This window comes from Homarus americanus, unplaced genomic scaffold, assembly GCF_018991925.1.
Source record: "Homarus americanus isolate GMGI-L3 unplaced genomic scaffold, GMGI_Hamer_2.0 scaffold16889, whole genome shotgun sequence".
NCBI lineage: Eukaryota > Metazoa > Arthropoda > Malacostraca > Decapoda > Nephropidae > Homarus > Homarus americanus.
The window spans coordinates 126,303-132,500 of NW_024725586.1; positions in this window are offsets into that span (position 1 = coordinate 126,303).

Consider the following 6,198-nt stretch of genomic DNA (forward strand, 5'->3'; position numbering starts at 1 on the left):
ACCTAACCTAACCTAACCTAACCTAACCTAAACAAACCTAACCTAACCTAACCTAACCTAACCTAAACAAACCTAACCTAACCTAACCTAACCTAAACAAACCTAACCTAACCTAAATGACATGGAAATTACACCAAGACTCCATAAGGGACTTGTTTGAGGGACTTGTTTGACTCTCGAGTGCTTTGTTTTTATCGAGTCTAAGTGGATGTCGTGTTGTCGTTTATGGCAGAATAATTTGACGCTGTTGGGAGACTTTCATATTGATAAGGAGTAAGTTGTCTGTCTGTCTGTCTATTTGTGTCTGTCTGTCTGTCTATCCGTCTCTGTCTGTCAGTCAGTCTGTCTGTCTCTGTCTGTCTGTCTATTTGTCTGTCTGTCTGTCTGTACTGTCTATTTGTGTCTGTCTGTCTGTCTGTCTGTCTGTCTGTCTATTTGTGTCTGTCTGTCTGTCTATCCGTCTCTGTCTGTCAGTCAGTCTGTCTGTCTCTGTCTGTCTGTCTGGCCATGGGGAGAGAAACATGGAAGGTGAGGGTGGAGGGGGAAGGTGGGGGTGGGGTGGTGGGGGGAAGAGATAAGAATTAAACTTGTTGGTGGGGAGTTGATCCTGTTTGAGTGTGTGTGTGTGTGTGTGTGTGTGTGTGTGTGTGTGTGTGTGTGTGTGTGTGTGTGTGTTCCCTGCGCCTCAATCCTCAAGCCCCCCATCATCCCCCACAGACGCAGCACACTCTCCCTCACTCCCTCATCCAACACCCTCAACACCCCCACCAAACACCCTCAACACCCCCCTCACCCTCCTCCACCCCCCTGCTTGCACCCATCACCCTTCTCCACCCCCCACCCCTCAATACCCTGCAACACCCCACCACCCCCTCCAACACCCCTCCACCCCCCCCCATCCACCCTCCTCCACCCCCACCAACACCCCACCAACACCTCACCCCCTCACCCTCCAACACCCCTCACCCCCCATCCACCCTTCTCCACCCCTACCACCCTCCTTTCCCACCACCCTCCAACACCTCCTCCCCCCATCCACCCTCCTCACCCCCCTGTACCCCTCCCCCACCCTCCAACACCCCCTCACCCCCCTGTACTCCATAACCTCTAAGTCCTGACAGATTTTTGTGAAGAATATGAACACCAGTGATGCTGCCTGTCTGTCTGTCTGTCTATCCGTCTGTTTCTGTCCGTCTGTCCGTTTCTGTTTATCTGTCCGTTTATCCGTCAGTCTCTCTCTGTCCGTTTGTTCATTCGTCCGTTTCTGTCCGTCCGTCCGTCTCTCTGTCCGTTAGAAATGTTCACAGATCCAAAAATTTTGATTTCTCTGATCTTGTGAGTGTGTTATAACGGTTGAGTGTGTCTGGGAGTGTTGAGTGTGTTATAACGGTTGAGTGTGTTTGGCAGTGTTGAGTGCGTTATAACAGTTGAGTGTGTTTGGGTTTGTTGAGTGCGTTATAACAGTTAAGTGTGTCTGGGAGTGTTGAGTGCGTTATAACAGTTGAGTGTGTTTGGCAGTGTTGAGTGCGTTATAACAGTTGAGTGTGTTTGGGTTTGTTGAGTGCGTTATAACAGTTGAGTGTTTGGGAGTGTTGAGTGCGTTATAACAGTTGAGTGTGTCTGGGTGTGTTGAGTGCGTTGCTGGGGTGTAGTGTATCACGTTCGCTAATTACCGTTTTACTAAGTGTGGGGAAGCTGGGGTGGGGGTGGGGGGTGGGGGGTGGGGTGGGGGGTGGGGTGGGGTGGGGGGTGAGGGGTGGGGGTGGGGGCGGGGTGAGGGGGTGGGTAAGTTCCTTGAGCCTTCCCCTCCCAGACAGACAAACTGCCTCACTGATCACTCCGGCGTGACATGGTGGTTGGTAGTGGTCGGGGTGGTGGTGGTGGGGGTGGTAGTAGTGGTGGTGGTGGGGGTGGTAGAGTGGTGGTAGTTGTGGTTGTTCATTTTTCGTCATCAACAAAGGCATCTTTTTGTTTCTTTATACTGTAACTGTTAATTAATTGCTCTTCATAATCATAACTATTTTACGAGTAGACAATATAAACACGATCTAGTTACCACAGTTGTTTATCTTTCAAGAGAATTCATACAACAAACTCATTCTTCATGGTTTTTTTTTTCAATTCATCCCGTTTCGTACGCTAAGGTCTGTTTACATACTTAGCGTTCGAGTCTGATTAACAAGTTTTAATATTCTTTAGTACCGAGCACTGGGATGTGTTTACTAATATCCAAAACAAGGTACTAAAATATTTTGTCTTTTCGGTAACGTCAAAAGAAAATATATCTCAGGTTAATGTAAGCGTCTCAGGGTAATTTTAATACCAAGTTGGAGTCAGTTTATGTTTTTTATATTTACAGTTACGAGAAAAAGTTTATATATAGAATCTCCAAAAAATCTGGGTCATGTCGTTTCCCGCCAAAATGGGCGTTTGTTTACACTTGACGTCATAGATCACGCGTATTTCCCAGCTGGCTCGTGTTGTTGACGTTTTTACCACCTTCACCCCAGGCTAACAGGGGGCTGATGACCTAGATGAGAAATATCCTTGACAAATGTTTGATAATAAATATGTTTTCTGTGTTTAAATGTTTGTCGCCATTACAGTAGGATTCTGGTAGAGGAAGAGAGGACCCATTCCTTCCTCTTCCTCACCTCTCCTCCTACCTCACCCCTCCTCCTACCTCACCCCTCCTCCTACCTCACCCCTCCTCCTACCTCACCCCTCCTCCTACCTCCAACCTTTCTCCCCTACTTCACCTTAAAACAATTTACCTTTAAATATTCCAAACATAAACAGAAAAATCAGATGTTTAAGCCATAGTGTAGATATATGTAAGCTCACGTATCATTGGTCGCTTTTTTTTTAGGCCCAGAGAACAACACGCCTTGTGATTGGTGGACATGTTATTGCTATCTATCTATTTGTCTGTCTGTCTGTCTGTCTGTCAAGGGGCGGGATTCATCTTCTCAAAATCCAAACGTAATTGTTTTTCCTCGAGTCTGTGTAATTTCGATACCATTTTAGATGTGTTGGAGTTGAAAGTGAAGAGGTGAAGTGAGTTTTTACGTTATCTGAATATGTACCAATGAGAGAGAGAGAGAGAGAGAGAGAGAGAGAGAGAGAGAGAGAGAGAGAGAGAGAGAGAGAGGGAGAGAGAGAGAGAGAGAGAGAGAGAGAGAGAGAGAGAGAGAGAGAGAGAGAGAGAGAGAGAGAGAATAACATATATGTGTATTTGAGAATCGGAGCCTCGCCAAAGGGGGGTTCACAGTCCTCTTGAAAACAATCAAACGTGGTATACCAAAGCTACAGTGAACAGCGCCGCCTTAGAATGAACCACTGTGACCAGCTCGGAGTGTTAAACCCATTGAGGTGTAGTAGCTATTGTAAACTCCTCGAGGCTACAGGTAGGGTGGTATTGGTATCACTGTTCGCTTGACTCTGACTCCAACTGAGGAACCTGATACCACTGAAAGTTGACTCCTCGAGGTGCCAGGTGAACGATGGTGAGGCAAGGAAGTACTGTAAGTCCAAACAACTTCCACCGGCCCGGGAATCGAACCCGTGACATCTCGTTCTTGCCTCGCAAGCGAGATGTCACGGGTTCGATTCCCGGGCCGGTGGAAGTTGTTTGGACTTACTTCCTAGCCCCCATTAGTCCCTGTTCACCTAGCAGTAAAGTAGGTACCTGGTGTAAGTCGAAAGTTGCGAATTCGTATTCAGGGACAAGTTGTTGTAGCTTCCAATAACTAGATGACATAAACCACTGACTCTTCAGGCTTCTACGCCCTTGACTCTTCAGGCTTGACTGTTCAGGCTTCTACGCCCTTAACTCGTGAGACATAAAGGCAAGCATGAACTTAGCATGCTTCCCTGTTGGGCGCTGTAAACGCTTCTGCGCTTCACCTTACACAAGGATGTAGGGGAGTGCCCAAAAAAAAAAAGTAGAGAGAGAGAGAGAGAGAGAGAGAGAGAGAGAGAGAGAGAGAGAGAGAGAGAGAGAGCTAAGATAAGAGACGAAGCTAAGCTGAGATAATTAAGCCAAGTTATGCAAAATGTGAGATAAAGAGCGATTGTGTGGTGGACGAGAGAGAGAGAGAGAGAGAGAGAGAGAGAGAGAGAGAGAGAGAGAGAGAGAGAGAGAGAGAGAGAGAGAGAGAGAGAGAGAGAGAGAGAGAGAGAGAGAGAGACTAGAAACAGATTTTAAATCCCATTCCTCTCCCTGCTTTCACCTCCTCTCCCTCCCTCCACCTCACCCTCCTTCCCCACCAAATACACAACTGAGTCACCTACCCCTCCCCCTCCTCCCTTCTTCCTCCTCCTCACACGAATCACACTCTCCTCCATCTCCTACCCTACCCCCTCTCTCTTTCTCTCTTCTCCATCTTTACCTCCCTCCTCCTCCTCCTCCTTACAATGAGTCACCTCTCTCCATCCCTCCTACCTCCTTCTCCCTCCTCTCTCTCTCTCTCCATCTCTTCTACTGTTTCCTCCTCCCTCCCCCTCTCCTTCCTCCCTCCATTCCCTTACCCCTGAAAACCCATGAGTCACCCTCTGCCTCCCCTCCTCCCTCTCACCCCTCCCCCACTCATCCCTCTCCTCTCATGGAAGGTCTCCTGCTACTCTCCTGCAAGGGCGATACACCCCCCACACACACACACACACTAACGCCCTTTAAAGGGCAAATAATAATAATAATAATAATAATAATAATAATAATAATAATAGTAATAATAATAATAAAAATACAAATAATAATAATAATAATAATACAAATAAGAATAAGAAGGACAACAACAACAACAACAACAACAACATCAACAACAATTACAGCTTTACATAAGAAACAAACATCTGCCGTGTGTACGTGTGTGGCTGTGTGTGGGTGTGTGTGTACCGATCCATTAAGTGACTGTATTCATAGTTCTTGTCTAGGAGAGAGAGAGAGAGAGAGAGAGAGAGAGAGAGAGAGAGAGAGAGAGAGAGAGAGAGAGAGAGAGAGAGAGAGAGAGAGAGAGAGAGAGAGAGAGAGAGAGAGAGAGATACCTTCACTATCATGGTGGTGATACTACAGGAGACACCACTTCCTCTCTCACTACACTGCGCCTCTATAGTGAACCAGGACTCTACTTAACGCCTCTATAGTGAACCAAGACTCTACTTAACGCCTCTATATTGAACCAGGACTCTACTTAACGCCTCTATAGTGAACCAGGACTCTACTTAACGCCTCTATAGTGAACCAGGACTCTACTTAACGCCTCTATAGTGAACCAGGACTCTACTTAACGCCTCTATATTGAACCAGGACTCTACTTAACGCCTCTATAGTGAACCAGGACTCTACTTAACGCCTCTATAGTGAACCAGGACCTCTACTTAACGCCCTATATTGGAACTGGTAGGACTCTACTTAACGCCTCTATAGTGAACCAGACTCTACTTAACGCTCTATAGTGAACCAGACTCTACTTAACGCCTCTATAGTGAACCAGGACTCTACTTAACGCCTCTATAGTGAACCAGGACTCTACTTAACGCCTCCTATAGTGAACCAGGACTCTACTTAATGCCTCTATAGTGAACCAGACTCTACTTAATGCCTCTATAGTGAACCAGGACTCTACTTAATGCCTCTATAGTGAACCAGGACTTACTTAACGCTCTATAGTGAACCAGGACTCCTACTTAACGCCTCTATAGTGACCTACTTAACGCCTCTATAGTGAACCAGGACTCTACTTAACGCCTCTATAGTGAACCAGGACTCTACTTAACGCCTCTATAGTGAACCAGGACTCTACTTAACGCCTCTATAGTGAACCAGGACTCTACTTAACGCCTCTATAGTGAACCAGGACTCTACTTAACGCCTCTATAGTGAACCAGGACTCTACTTAACGCCTCTATAGTGAACCAGGACTCTACTTAACGCCTCTATAGTGAACCAGGACTCTACTTAACGCCTCTATAGTGAACCAGGACTCTACTTAACACCTCTATAGTGAACCAGGACTCTACTTTGAGCTGTAGGTTGAGTGATGACGAAATTTTACTTTATATTTTCCCCATCGTCATAATAAATCAACTTGAATTATCTTAAGTAAATAAATTAATAAAAAAATAAATGAATTATAAATATATAAATAAAAACAACTTAATAACTGAATAATAAAATGAATAAATAAATAAAAAATA